Here is a 14,664-nt window from a genome sequence, read left to right as displayed (position 1 = left end):
GAAACTGAAAAATGTGTTAAAGGACACCATAAAAATATATTCAGCTGATAAACAGTATAAAGGAATTACTAGAGATTCTGAGTAGTTTCTTTTTTAAATGAGTGTTAACTATGTACTAAATAACATTTTAAAAAAATTACTATACATATACTAGATGTGACAACAGAATTGTGACTTTTTTTCCCCCAAAAAAACCTTTATCTCTTAGAGATATATATGATGAAATGGCTGGTTATCTGAGGTGCCTTAAAAATTCAAGTAACAACTAAAATGAGCAGGGGGGGATAGAAGAAATCAGAATTGCAAGATGTTAGTAATTACTGAAGTTGTTAGGGAACATATTTATTATATTGTTCTCTCTTGTATGAATGTTTGAAATTTTCCTAGAGAAGATATTTTAATGTTTAATTACAATAAAAATGAGAGGGTAACAAATCTCCAAACAAGGACCATCTGTACATAAGCAATAGGCAGAGAATGATTCAAGTGCACTGGCAAAATACATGTGTTCTTGTTATCATCTAATCACTCACCCATGCACAAAAATCACCTGGTTTAGCTTTTGTTTCTATGGTTACAGTTATTTCACTCTGTAATAATAATAACAAAATCATAACTATGTAAGGACAGTGAACATTGTAACAACAATCAAAAATATTTTCTATAAATTAACTTTTGCTAAGTGGCATCAACACATAGTTCTACTTTAGGATGATTTAACTCAAGAGATTGAGCAAAAACTTGGTATTTAAAAATAATATAACTGGGCCCTCCCTGGTGGCACAGCAGGTTAAAGCACAACATTAAGAAGCTAAAGCCACTTCAGCATGAGTTCAATCCCCACCCCGGAAGGTGACCACATGGTATGGCAGACATCTCTGGGCCTGCCTACCTGCCCGCTGCTCCCCTCAGCAATGTGCTTTGTTGATCTGCCCTTTCTGCTCCCTGCTCTCTCTCTGGTGAATTCTCTCACCACCCCTGCACCTCTGGCCTGTACCCCAGTTCTGTATGCATAAATAAATAAATCTTAAAAAAAAAAAAAAAGCAATATAACTTCTGTATTTGGGAAGGAGATAATTTTCTGAATATTTAAATCCATTTTCCAGTCTTTTGGGATTAGGTTATCACAGTGCTAAACTATTCCTATGAAAATAATATTTTGAGTTTTTTAAAAAGGATTTTACTTATGCATATAGAATTGGGGTACAAGCCAGAGGTACAGGGGCAGTGAGAGGATTCACTAGAGACACAGAGCGGGGAACAGAACAGGCAGACTGAGGCATACTGCTCAGGCATACTGCTGAGTTGAACAGGAGGCTGGTCCGGAGAGGTTTGCAGAGCCATGCAGATCACCTCGCGGGCTGCTTGCTTGTAGTGCTGCACTTTATCCCTTTGTGCCACCAGGGAGCGCCAGCATTTTGAGATCTTAAGGTAAATATAAAAACAGTAAGAATATTCTGTGTATCATTTTGTGAATTAGATATCCGGTTGTAACTTCACCTACAGACACTAAATTCCAGGTACTTATTAGTAATAAGTCAGTATTATAAGACAACCTGTAAAATAGTTTTATCAGGCCTTTTTTGACTTCTTTTAGATCTCAAATGCCAAGTACCTACACCAGAATTTTAAAAAATGCAATTGGTCCACAGCATTGACAGGTCCTTCAACAGTTTAAAATATTCTAGCAGTCACAGAAGGATGGGTAAGTATCGCTAATTACTAACTAAAAGAGCTCAACTATTAAGATCTATGACATAGAAATATTGCAAACTGACAAAACAAATACACCCCTCACAGAAAAAGAAAAGGACAGGAAGATTAGTTGGATATTAGCTCTGATATCTAAAAGTCAAATGAGTCTACATCCACATTAATAAGAGCACTGAAAATCAAAGCTAACACTGCAAACATTATAACTAGTTTGTTGAAAAGCTCTATACAGTTCAACCAAAGCTTTCTGTTCCAAGGACTTTCTAACACTTCTGCCAGAAGGCATGTTCCAATTTCTCTTCTCCCTCATAATGTGTGCTTAAAACACTAGATGGAGGGCATCACAGTATAATATATAGTGTAAAAGCAAAATATTTTAAATCAAGTCAACTTTGATTTGATTCTAACTTCTTAAACACTTTTACTTGTTACTAAGAGAAATGCTGGCTAGACTATAAAACTGAAATAGTATATACTGGATTTCAGAAGATGTAATAAAGCTGTCTATTTAGAAATTCTCCATATTGAGAATTTCTCAATAAATGAGAAATGTCAGTAATTTTAATTACATATTTGTAAGCCTCTGTGATTAACAATAGTATCCTATTTGAAAATAAGTGTAATAATAAGGACCCTGTTCATTTTTACATCCCCAAGTCTTAATGCTAGTAGGCTGCATAGTAATAAGTTTGAACAATAAATACAGAAGTGGAGGCAGGAGATGAAAAAGGTAGAGAGAATGAGAATGACAGATACCGAGTAGTAAGTGGGAAAAGGAATAGTAACCGTGGTCTTCGAGGAGTGTCAGTTAGCTAATCTCTGTTTACATATCCACATAAACACAAAAAAATTGAGACTGGAGTTTAAGAACTTTTATAACAATTTGACCTTAACCAGTAGGTCCTACATTTTTTTTTATATTTTTATATTATAGCGTAATTATAGATTCAAAGGAAGTCCAAAAGTAGCACAGAGAGCCTGTCTGTAGTTTTAACAAGGGTGTATCTTACACAGTTATAGTACACTATCAAAACCAAGAAATAGACATTGGTATATTTTACAGTTAACCAGACAAGACCTTATTCCATTTTTACATTTTTTAACCTGCATTTACTCATTTCTTATGTAGTTGTACACAATGTTACTTCCATGTACAGAATCATGTAACCTTCACAATCAAGATATGCAACTACAGTCTTGTATTCTGAATGTCTGAATTTTCCACTTTATTTTTCTAGGAATTCATTCCATTGTCTATCTTACAAGGAGAAGTCCAAATTGAAGGGGAGGGGGAGTCTGTTCTTTTATCATCACTATACTAGAATAAGCACAAATTGACTTTATCCTATTTGAAATCCCTTCCCAAATAACTAGTAGATTTACTTTTCCCCTATTGGGTGGTAAACCACCCTGAACTGAAGCTTATACAGTAAGTTCCTATTTTGTATGTTAGGATTTTACTGTTACCTAAGTTTATTCTTCACTACTCAGTCTTTTACACCTATCATGCCCAACAAGCCAAAGTAAACAAAACCCAGAAATTCACATTGAAACATGACCTCCAGGAGGACTCAAGTAAGAGTGGAACAGAAGATACCACAGTCTTTGAAAGGGAGAGGGAAAAAGGCCTCCAGAAACTTCATAATGTTCATCCAAAAATCTTTTCTGCTTCCTTTTTTTTTACCTCTCCCAGATTTCTGAATATACAATAGAATCATTTTACCTCTCCCATATTTTTGAATATTCAGCAGAATCAGAAATTTTTCAGTATGTTTTCAAGATGTCAGGCCATGTCATTTACTAAGATATTTTCTTTCAATACATAGCCCATACGCTGTAGACCATGCATGTAACTAACACTGCTAATGATTCCACTGTCTGATTTCTACAAAATCCAGACCACTTGACTCTTAATTCCTCAGACACCAGCACCAGTTGTAACTCTATTCAGAGAGCTCAGAGTTCCAAAGGGCTTTATTTCAAGGATCTAGGTTCTGGAAACCACACTTTTCCTTTTCTCATAGTTCTAGCTTAGTAGTTATTTCCTGCCTTCCTATGTTACTTCTGTGTCCACTTCCCATTTTTTTCAATTCTATAAAAACCCTTTTAACCCACTCCTTACATCAATTTGCTTTTTTGACAGGGAAAAACAACCTAAAGGTTTCAAGCTCCTTTCTAAAAAGTTTATAATAAAGAACACAGAACATAATTTATTATCCCAACATAACTCTAATGCCAACTTGTGGTATAGTGAGCTGCTTACCAAACCATTCAGAAAAGCATGAAACTGGGATAGACCATACTTGTCCTAAAACTGTATTTTAAAATTACATAAATAGTCCTGAAAATCAGACAGTCAACATATGAATTTTCAATAGTGTGCTGTACAAGTATAGGTAATTTTCTATAAAGAACAGAAAATAAGTATTTTAGGCTTTACAAGTCATGCAGTCTTTGTCACAACTACTCAACTCTTGACATTTTTGTGTAAAAATAGCCACAGACAAGCAGTAAATTAATGAGTATGGCTGTGTCCCAACAATACATTACTTATAGAGGGATTTCAATTTCATAACAATTTCACAAGTCATTAGTGTTATTACTCTTCTGATATATTTTACCATTTGAAAAATATAAAGTCATTCTTGTTCACAAGCTATACAAAAACAGGCAGGACTTGGCCCACTAGCCAATTTGCCAATTCCTCATTGCTCTTACAAAATCAGTTTCATTGGTGAGCTCCAAAAACAATTACTTTAGCAAACCTAGTCTTACACTATAGTATTACTTATACAAAAGCTTCACTGAACAATGTTATCCCCACATTTTTTTAATACAGAGAAATTTTATTAACAGAAATTTCAAAGAATGATCTAGTTTCAAATTTTCACCAAGCTTGTATACGTATACCTCCTTGTTACAATAAATAAACACTTAAATAATGCAAATTTTGGAGTCAAGATAACCGTTAAGTTAGGGTTTTAATGATGTTAAAGTATAAGGATCCCTTTCCCGAACTAAAGTAGAAAAAATATCAAGACACATACAAGAAAGATACATACAAGTTTCTCATTTCAAAGTAACCATAAGAGTATCACTTCCTGTTAATCCCCACTATTTTGAATCCCTAGTATCAGCAAGGAGGAATTTTATCTTTTTGGCATCTTATGCTCCCACAAATATGTTCATTATTTCACTATCTGTGTCTTCGGTCAATCTGTCCAAAAACCACTCAAATCTTAAGGGCATCCTGGAGCTAGGACTGCCTTCACCGCTTGGACAGAACGTGCACTCATATTAAAAGTAGTACAAGCAGCAAATAGTGTATAAGAATACAGCATGGTATGATAAAGGAATAAAACAAACAATACTATTCCCAAAATAAAGGCAAGTTTTCTACTTATATACCTTTCCTAGTTTTCCTTGATATATGAAATGAAAACTAGGTTTGAGTTTCACATGGGAGTAAAAAAATGTTCCTAGCATCTCATTTCCACCTAAGACTTCAGGCTATTTAAAGCAACTGACTGGCAGAAGGTATATCTGGGTGGTCCACATTTGCTGAAATGTTTAAGGTCTCTAATCTTTACACAGTCAGAGAAAAGAACCAATTCAATTAGAGAATCCCCTGCACCCTACAGCAGTTCCCCCTTATCCAGTTTTACTTTCCCTGGCTTCAGTTACCCAGAGACAACCACAGAAAAAATTTTAAAAATCACACTCAATAAAATATTCAAGGGAATACATTCACTTTTTAGCACAGTATATTTTCATAATTGTTCTTTTCTCATTAGTTATTTTTTAAATCTCTTATTGTGCCTAAATTGTAAATTAGGCTTTATCATAGGTACATCTGTATAGGGGCAAAGTATACACTGGGATCAGGACTATCCAGGCTTTCTGGCATTGCTGGTAATCTTGAAACATACCCCTAAGGAGAAAGAGAGACTACTATATAATAAGCACCTCGCGATTACTCCAATTGTAAAACAACTCAAAATAGAGAAATCTGATTATAACAGCTATTCTAAATGCTATTTCTTAGTATTTTTTTTAAAGTCTGACATAATGGTAACTAAACAGAGCATTAGACACAGTTATTGTACTGCCACTGAACTAGCTAGTGAATATAGCCTGAACGTCTTTGAACCTTTTTTCCTTTGTTATCTTAAAAGTACATACATGATAAACCATGGTAATGTATAAATTAAGGGGGGAGAGGAGAATTGAAAGTTATAGGAGTGAGAAATCATTAGGTAATGTAACAAGGCCTCTGCATAAACACTAAGCATCTCCTATCAATATACTGCTCAGCAATTTAAAGCTGGGTAGCAAATGTAGAGAATTAACTGGAAATAGACAATAATCTTCCTTCTGTAATCTCTCCTTTAGTGTAGCTTAGCCCATCCTGTACCCACACTACTTACAGTGCTTACTTATGTATCCTTATCACAAGACATGCATTCAATAAATGTTAGTGGAATGAATTAAAAGTCACAAGTCAATCTCAGCTAGTTTTCTAGACATCACTTCAATAGTTCAATTATAATTTTAAACTTCAAATACAACTTTAGAATTGTTTCATACAGTTTAAGGGCATAGAAAACTGAAAATAAAAATTTTGTGTGTTATATATAAAAAGCATCAGCCATCCTAGAGAACAGTAAAAGCCTCAATTTTTATTGTACCAAGTTTTCTACCACTTTTCACTGTCATAGCTTTATGGTATAATACAAAACACACCTTGATTTATTACTGCATCTATAGTTTCTTCACTTTCTTTTGGCCCCTAGTATTCAGAAGGAGACAAATCAGACTATTGATTTAAAGGAACTGAGTAAAAAGACAACAAAACAAGGGTAAAGAACAAGATCATAGTTTATGTTATCCACTTTGGAATATAAAACAACTAAAAAGGGTGGCAAGGGGAACTGGTCTAGCATAAAACAAGCTATTATCCCACCTAAAGCAGGACTCATTTTCACCTTCAAGCACCATCATGAGATTTCTGACATTCATCAGTTCTTCTCCAAGACCAACAGAAGCAGCATTTAAAAAGTGTTCTGAACACCAATCACTTTCAGTGGCTCAACACATACTCTCAATTCCCTGACCTACTCTGTTAACAGTCATTTAAAAATGTCTTACAACAGACAGTAGTAATTATTAATGCTGCTACTCACACGATCAAGAAATTAAAATACTACTAGTTATGAAGAATCAGGTCAATTCAGCTACTGACTAAGCAGATACTACTATATATACCCAGCTACTAATTACTGGACTTCGCCATTTAAAAGACTAAGTCCCTTTAACATGTTCTCCATAGTCATTGGATTTTATAGTACATGGAACTACAAAATCCCTCAGATCCTAGCAACAGAACCAAACAAGTATAAATCATGCAAGAGTTATAAATAAGACAGACAACTTCCAACAAAATGTCAGCATTTCTTGATGCTTTGTATTAGTAAATACCCTAAGTTTCTTTAAAGTTGGAGAATTATAAAAATACACCTACTTAAAAATATTTATAGAAAAATAAAGTACTTAGGCAATTGATACATTTCACAAAAGCTATGGCTAATCTTGTAGCAAGCAAACATGCAACTCAAAAAAAATGTCCTATCACAATCAGGACCCAATTCCTGCCCCAATCTTTAATATTTTGATCCTATCATTATCTTCTCTAATAAGAATAAAAGTGGAGAAATATGAACACCAAGTATTTGATACTCTCAATGTTTCTAATAATGCACATCAGCAATACTATAATAGGAGAAATACTTTACATTTAACTACCACTGTGATTCAATGTGACATATTCTGCTAATAATATTACTACTCACAAAAACTGCTATTAACCTAACAAGAGTCCATTTTTTATAATGTTGACAACTGGTCTCTTGACTTATATATACCATGTAAAGTTTTATTTTTGAATGAACATAGTATGTATGAGCTCAAGATCAGAATAAATGAATTTCCACACAAAGGGCTTTTGCAGCAATCTATATAATTTATGAAAAATGCTAGCTTTACAAATTCATACAAAATCTGTTGTAAAAAATTTAACCTCATTATCATCTGCCTACAATTAATTGTATGCAATTAATAACTAGTCACCAAATGTCGGACCAAAGTCTCAAAATACATGTTGAGGGCCCCTCCCTGGTGGCGCAATGGGTTAAAAGAGCAACACCTTAAAGTTCTCTGCACCCGCTATAGCGAGAGTTCCATCCCTGTCCACAGAGATGACCCACATGGCCTTGCAGACCTTTCCTGTCCTGCCTGCTACTCCCCTCAGCAGTGTATTTTCTGTACATCTGGTTGTTCTGCTCCCCACTGTCTCCGTTGAATACTCTCACCCCTCCCTATATCTGGCTCAGACTCCTGCTCTTGTATGCATAAACACACCTTTACAAAACCAATACATGTTGGTCCATGAGTCTCCAGAGTTAGCCATGAGGCAAAAACTGGTGATGAATATATAGCTGTCCTTCAAAAGAGGCTCTAAAAGTACTTGGCAGGACACAGGCAGCAGAAAGACATACAGTCAGAAACCACCACTTGCTCTAGGTTCTTAGAAGTCCAAGACAGAACTCCCAGTAAGCAGACCTCCCAGCAGCCAGCTAGTATGATGACATTCTTATTAACACTCATGTCATCCCAAGGATATTTTCACTTGTGAGATGCGAGCATCTGACAGAAAAAGCATCCTAAAATAAAAAAATATATAAGAATTCAGACCAACTTTAAGCCTCCATCTTGACCAATATATTTTGCTCAGTTGGAGAAGACATCACTGCAATAAACACTAGCTTAATTAAAAAAAAAACTCTTAATATAGAACACCCATAGTATAAAAGACTGCCTGTTAAAAATGATTAATACATATGTAAATGAAAAGATGCACAATACCTTGTGCACAAAAAAGTAGTTGATATGTGCAATATTATGATTCCACTATATAGGAACAAAATATCAAACAAAAATATCTGGAAAAGTATACACTAAGTTATTAGTTATTTCCTCCTGTATGTACAATTTGGAGGTGGGAAAGGGAAGAGGTGTTAAGGGAGAATCTTTAGCTTTTCTCCTAGAAACAACTGTACTATCTTGACATTTTGCATTAATTAAAAAAAGAAACCCCATGGGGATTACAACTGAGATGGAAAAAGGCACAAAATGATGTAAAAATAAACTATTATAATAAAATAGAAAAAAAATTAAATAGACTACCTTGTTACTATTTTTTAAATAACCACATGTACGATTAGTACAAGACAATAGTAATAAGGTACCTGTAAAGCTTGAATTTAAAATTCTATCCTCAGATATTAAAGACTAACAGACATGATAACTAAACGTGAAGCATAACCCAAGACTGAGGGGGGAAAAAAAGTACTCTGGGACAACTGGCAAAATTTAAATAGGAACCATATAACTGTAACAGTACAACTATAAATGTTAAATTGTCTAACCATGATTAATGTACACTAATTTGAACAAACAAGAATGTTAATTCTTAGCTAATACTGTGAAATAGGGGGAAAGGGTCATGATGACTGCAATTTAATCTCAAATGGTTAAGTCAAAAAATATACATTTTTAGATTTTTTTTTTCCTATAGAAAAATGAAGTGTAGCAAAATTTCAATTACTGGCCAATATAAATGAAAAATATATGTCAACACCATAGCAGTATACTAACAGTATAAATTGCATTACACTATTACTGCAAGCTTGAAAATTTTTTTCAAAATAAGTGTGCCTGGTGATTCTGGACACAAATGGTTAATTTCTAATATGAACTGTCCCTCAGGACCTTACAATAATAGTTCTTGGTACAATACAAAAGTAGGTACTCTTTAACACTCTAGAAGAATGAACATAAATGATGAAGCTGGTCAACTTTGATTCTCTAATGCAGATTAACCGTTTTTACCATCCACTTTATGACTACTCTGCATAGTCCTTGCAAAAATTGACAATGTGGCCCTCCCTGGTGGCGCAGCGGGTTAAAGCACAGCACTGAGAATCTAAAGCCGCTTCTGCATGAGTTCGATTCCCGCCTGCCCCGGGGGTGACCACATGGTGTGGCAGACCTCTCCTGACCCGCCCCGCTGCTCCCCTCAGCAGTGTACTTCGTCGATCTGCCTGTTCTGTTACCACTCTGTCTCTGGTGAAGCCTCTCACCACCCCTGAGCCTCTGGCCTGTACCCCAGTTCTGTATGCACAAATAAATAAATCTTTAAAAAAAAAAATTTTAAAAAATTGACAATGTTCACGAAACAATACTAAACATAAGAATTTAGAAAAATTTTTACAAGTATTTATTATAAATAGTAAATTAAAATGTATTTCAGAGGGAATAAATTAAGTCAAATCTGGTACAGTGAAAAGCAGCTGGGTAGAATTTAAGGAAACTAGGAAAGTAAGACTGATAATCTAGCATGCATATAGTATGCTTGGCAGTTTGAACATTTCTTAGGAAAACAAGTGTATCAACAGTTGCTTAAAGCCTTTTTAAAGCCATAATGTTTTAGGAGAAGAATGCTTACCCTAAAATCTAGAAAAGCCAAAAGCAAATAGGAACATGAACACTGTAGAAATATACTCTATCCTAAGTACTAGATAGTTCATCAGGTTTTCCATACACACCAGGAAACCCCTAAGTAATAATTTGGCTTCCTATGTATCTCAGTAGCCCGAAAAAGGGTACAATGGCCTACAGAACCTTACCTCACTCAACACAAGGCTATTTCATAAAATAACAACAACAAAATTCACTCATTTACTGGCTGCTGAAGATAGTGAAGGTTCAGATCATATGTGGAATCTGGTGCCACATTATATATTGTCTCAGTAGGCTTCCTATGGCATCTCTATCCTCACTGCAACAAAGGTAAATGATGAGAATTTGTTTGACCTATGGGTTTGTATTTTATCTGAAAACAGCGAAATACTTTTCCTAGCTCATTTTTATTTTTGATAAATTCATCATAATTTCCACATCATGGGACCTACATCTTTCCATTCAATTTTAAAGTGCTACCAGTGTCCTAATTCTTAAATCCTCATAAATCACAGAAATTATAATGATTCCCTACTTTACAAGTAAGGACACCAAGGCACACAGTCATTAGGAAATTTGCCCAGATCCACAGTTATTATATAAGTAAAAGAAGTGATATTATAAACCATGAGTTATGGTTCCAGAACCCAGAATTTAATTTTTCCTGCCCTAGGTATATTGGAAGTTGGTGCAGCCTATAAATTTTCTCAGCCTAGTATTTTTAGACATATATAAAATACATGATTAATAAAGAACACTAATTACATGGGACATTTAAAAACCCTAATGTGTGACATACTAACATGTATGCTTCTTAATGCAATGAACTTAAATATTTTGGTTATCTAACAAATTTTAAAATATGTTATTTGTACTAGTAGTAAAATTACAAGTACTACTAACAATATGGTGGTTTGCTGTTTACATTAATAATTTTAAGAAAATGCTACCTCCTAGTTAGAGGTCTATGGATGCCATCCATGTAAGGACTCTACACTGTGCACTGTAACGCTTTCAATCCTGAAGTTTAAAAGGACCTATCTTTATCCTCCCCTTTCTACTGAGGGCTCTAAACTCTGCTAGTCCAGACCTTTCCCCGGAAGTCCAGACTTGAGTATTAATTCAACCTGAATGTCTAACAGGTACATTAAACTTACCATATCAAAGATCAAACTCCTGATTTTTTTCCCCCTAAACTTGCTCTTCTTACATTCATAGTTATCTCACTTGATGGTAACACCATCTTCCCAACAGCTCAGACTAAAATCCTTAGAATCCTCATTAACTCCTCTCTTCCATGCTCAAATCATAATGGTCTGATATTCAAAACATATCCAACTATTTCTCACCATCTCCCATCACTTCCTGAGTACAAGTATTGAACACATCTCTTCTAGATTACTAGCTTCCTCAAAAGTTTCCCAGTTTCAGCTGTTACCAAACTGAGTGATCTGCTAAAGCTGAAAGCAGACAATGTCATTGCTCTGTTGAAAACTCTGGGACAAGTCCTTATAAATAGATCTACAAAGTCCAATGAAGTCTACATCCACCTTAAGCCAATTTATTATTACTTTTTTTTTTGTTCATTCCACTTTTTAGCCATTCTGGGCAGAATTCATTAGATCTGTCTCAGTGTCTTAAAACTAACTCCATATTCCCTCTACCTCAAATGTTTTACCCTCAGATATTAACATGGCTAATTTTCTCCCCTTTAAGTACTTGGTAAAATTTCACTCAAAAAAGTTCACCCAATTCACCTCATTTTGCAACATCTTCTTACCTAGCCATTTTCCAAAGCATTCTATATAATTTAATGACCCCTCAGTTAGGAGGGGTACCCACAAAGGCAAAATTTTATTTTGTGCACCACTCTCCCCAAGTACACCTATGTTCAGCACAAAATAGACATGCATATTTTCAAAGAACAACACTTCTATCACTGTAAAGTACTTGCCTGTCTCTCTCATTAGAAGAGTTCCTTGAAGACTCTGACAGGATCTAATTTGCAGTGTCCTCAACACCTGGCCCTGGGCTTGCTCATAGTAGACACCTAATACACAGATACTCAGGTGATTACAGCCATTTCCACCTAAAACACAATCCTATATGTCACAAAAATTCAGGTCTTACATCTGTGTCTGTCTAAAAAGTACAAGAGAAATACAGGACATCAGTTCCAACTGTTACTTCAATTAAACTGAATTAGCACTTGGAGCCTCAACATCTTCATATGTCTAAGGACCACTTCAAACTAATGCCTAAAAAGGGTACATGGTCATTCCTTCTCCCTGACATGTCACCCCCACTCAAGCCTACCTACTCTTTTCATGCATGCTTCAGTTAAAAATAACCCCTTAAGCTTTTTCTGATGACCCCAACTAGAACCACTTAGACATGACACACTCTGTGCCAAGTGTTTTTCATATATTATTCTCATTCAAGTTTCCCAAAACCCCAATGAGGTTGCTACCATTAGGATACCTATTTTAAAGATAAAAGAAAACCCAAACACAGAGATGAAGTCATCTGTCCAAGGTACACCTAGTGTTCAAATCAAGGTCTGTCTGGCTTTGAAATTCAATTTCTTTAACCCTGTACTATACTGACTTTTCTGTCCAGTAATATAAATACTTAAATATACAATACAGAAAGTTTGCTGTCTCTTGATTTCTCCAGGATTCAGTGTTTGCATCTCTAAGAAAGGTGGGACTATTCAACATTTCTACCAAGATTCCTTTCAGTTCTTAAGTATTATGACAAAATTTTTTTTTATAATTCTTTATATACTCCATGCAAATAGACAGGTTCACACACAGGGAGATGTCAGAAATTCAAAGCAGTGAAGACAGAAAAGCAGAGAAAATAAAAACTCCATGACCTTGTATAAACAATAAAACATCCTTGATTCCTCCCCCCTTTTGTCCATTTAAAGATGCATTTGTGTCCACGATTCCACATAGTATGAAAATTATGTTTTCCTCTCAAGAAGAGTAAGGATGTGATCTTTAAAGCTTCTGGACATCACCAAACAACCTGCTAAAAGAAACTGAAAGCTGGCAATTAGCCTATTTAGAGCCTCATACTTTGTACACAACAACTGTTCAATAAGTATTTATTGGATCACCATGCACAGTATTTTTTGAGGTTTTCCAACTCCCAAACCCAAAGCCCTATCATGAGCTTTGTAATTGGATGATGATAGTATAAATCAAAGTAAACTAATTAAGGGACTGTTACCTCTAAGTAAGAACCAAGGAAATATAAAACTTCATTCAGACAACATATCATTGCAACTAAGAGCTGGTTTTATTTTAGAAAGATTTCTCTTTTTGTGCCGAGATAACCATCAACACACCAAGAGAATCTTTTTGTGTTGCAACTGAACTTAAGAACTATCGAGTAAGATCCAGACATTTCTGGACCAACGTGAATTGATTTGGCAAAGAGTTGTAAAAAAAATAAAATAAAATAAGGTAAAATGTGTCATAAGAACAAATCTCCTGCAATTACTCTAGTCATAGTGACAGCTTCCTTTGAAATCCTTATCAACGGTTAAGTTTTAAGGGTCTTGTTTTCGTAGGTCTAGACTTCACCAAACACCAGCAAATGGAGTTTAAGAATAGCTTTTTAAAACAATAGTCTTATGAGAGTACAGGGAAAAGTGAATCCAGACTCTGGAGTGGAAGCTCTCCTGAGGCAGGAGATACAGTAGCAGTTACAACACTCAATAGAAATGTAAAACTGTCCTGGGCAGAAAAATTACTATCGGGCAAAACTGTACTTCGGATTTCTACTATGTCTTTAGAGAATGCTCAAGCGATTCTTGATTTTTAACTAAGTCTTCAGAAGTAGAAAGTCATCCATTTAGAGTAAGAGGTTCCTGTTTACCAAAGTAGAAAGTCCGAAAGTGTGCAAATCACATAATCTGGAAGAGAATGTCTGTCCCTCCGACGGCTTTCATTTTCGAAGGGAAAAACAAACCCGGTGTCACCTCAACATCGCGGCCACACAAATCTCGCCACCATTACAAAACCCAAGAGCCAAAGGTGTATGATATTTAGTGAGAAACACTCCGAGGCCAGGTTCGAGTTGCAGGAGAAAAAGAATCAACCCCCGAGAGTGCAGCGCGGGCCCCTCCACGGCCCGGAGCCTCGCGAAGCGCGCTAGGCCCTTCCGGTTCGAGCCGCCGTCGCCGGGAGGCCGGGCGACGGGCCAGGCTTCCACCCGAGCCCGGGGATTCGCGGCCTACCCCCGCCGGCGCCCTCTCACCGGGTCCGGCACCGTGGTTCTTCGCAGTCGGCACCTTCCCTTACAGCGGGGCCCGAGCAGGACGCGGGGTGCCCGCGGGGACCTCAGAGCCCGCGGCTGGCGGGG

General features: G+C 35.9%; 1 protein-coding gene across 2 annotated transcripts in view; it reads right to left on the bottom strand.

Moving 5' to 3' along the window:
• SETD2 (SET domain containing 2) overlaps window positions 1-14,664 on the bottom strand; it is a 90,644-nt gene that overhangs the window by 75,516 nt on the left and 464 nt on the right. The gene's annotated exons all lie outside the window — the stretch shown is intronic.

The sequence above is a fragment of the Condylura cristata genome, unplaced genomic scaffold (genome assembly GCF_000260355.1).
Source record: "Condylura cristata isolate star-nosed mole 26May11 unplaced genomic scaffold, ConCri1.0 scaffold00004, whole genome shotgun sequence".
Classification (NCBI taxonomy): domain Eukaryota; kingdom Metazoa; phylum Chordata; class Mammalia; order Eulipotyphla; family Talpidae; genus Condylura; species Condylura cristata.
This window is presented reverse-complemented; position numbering and strand designations above follow the sequence as displayed.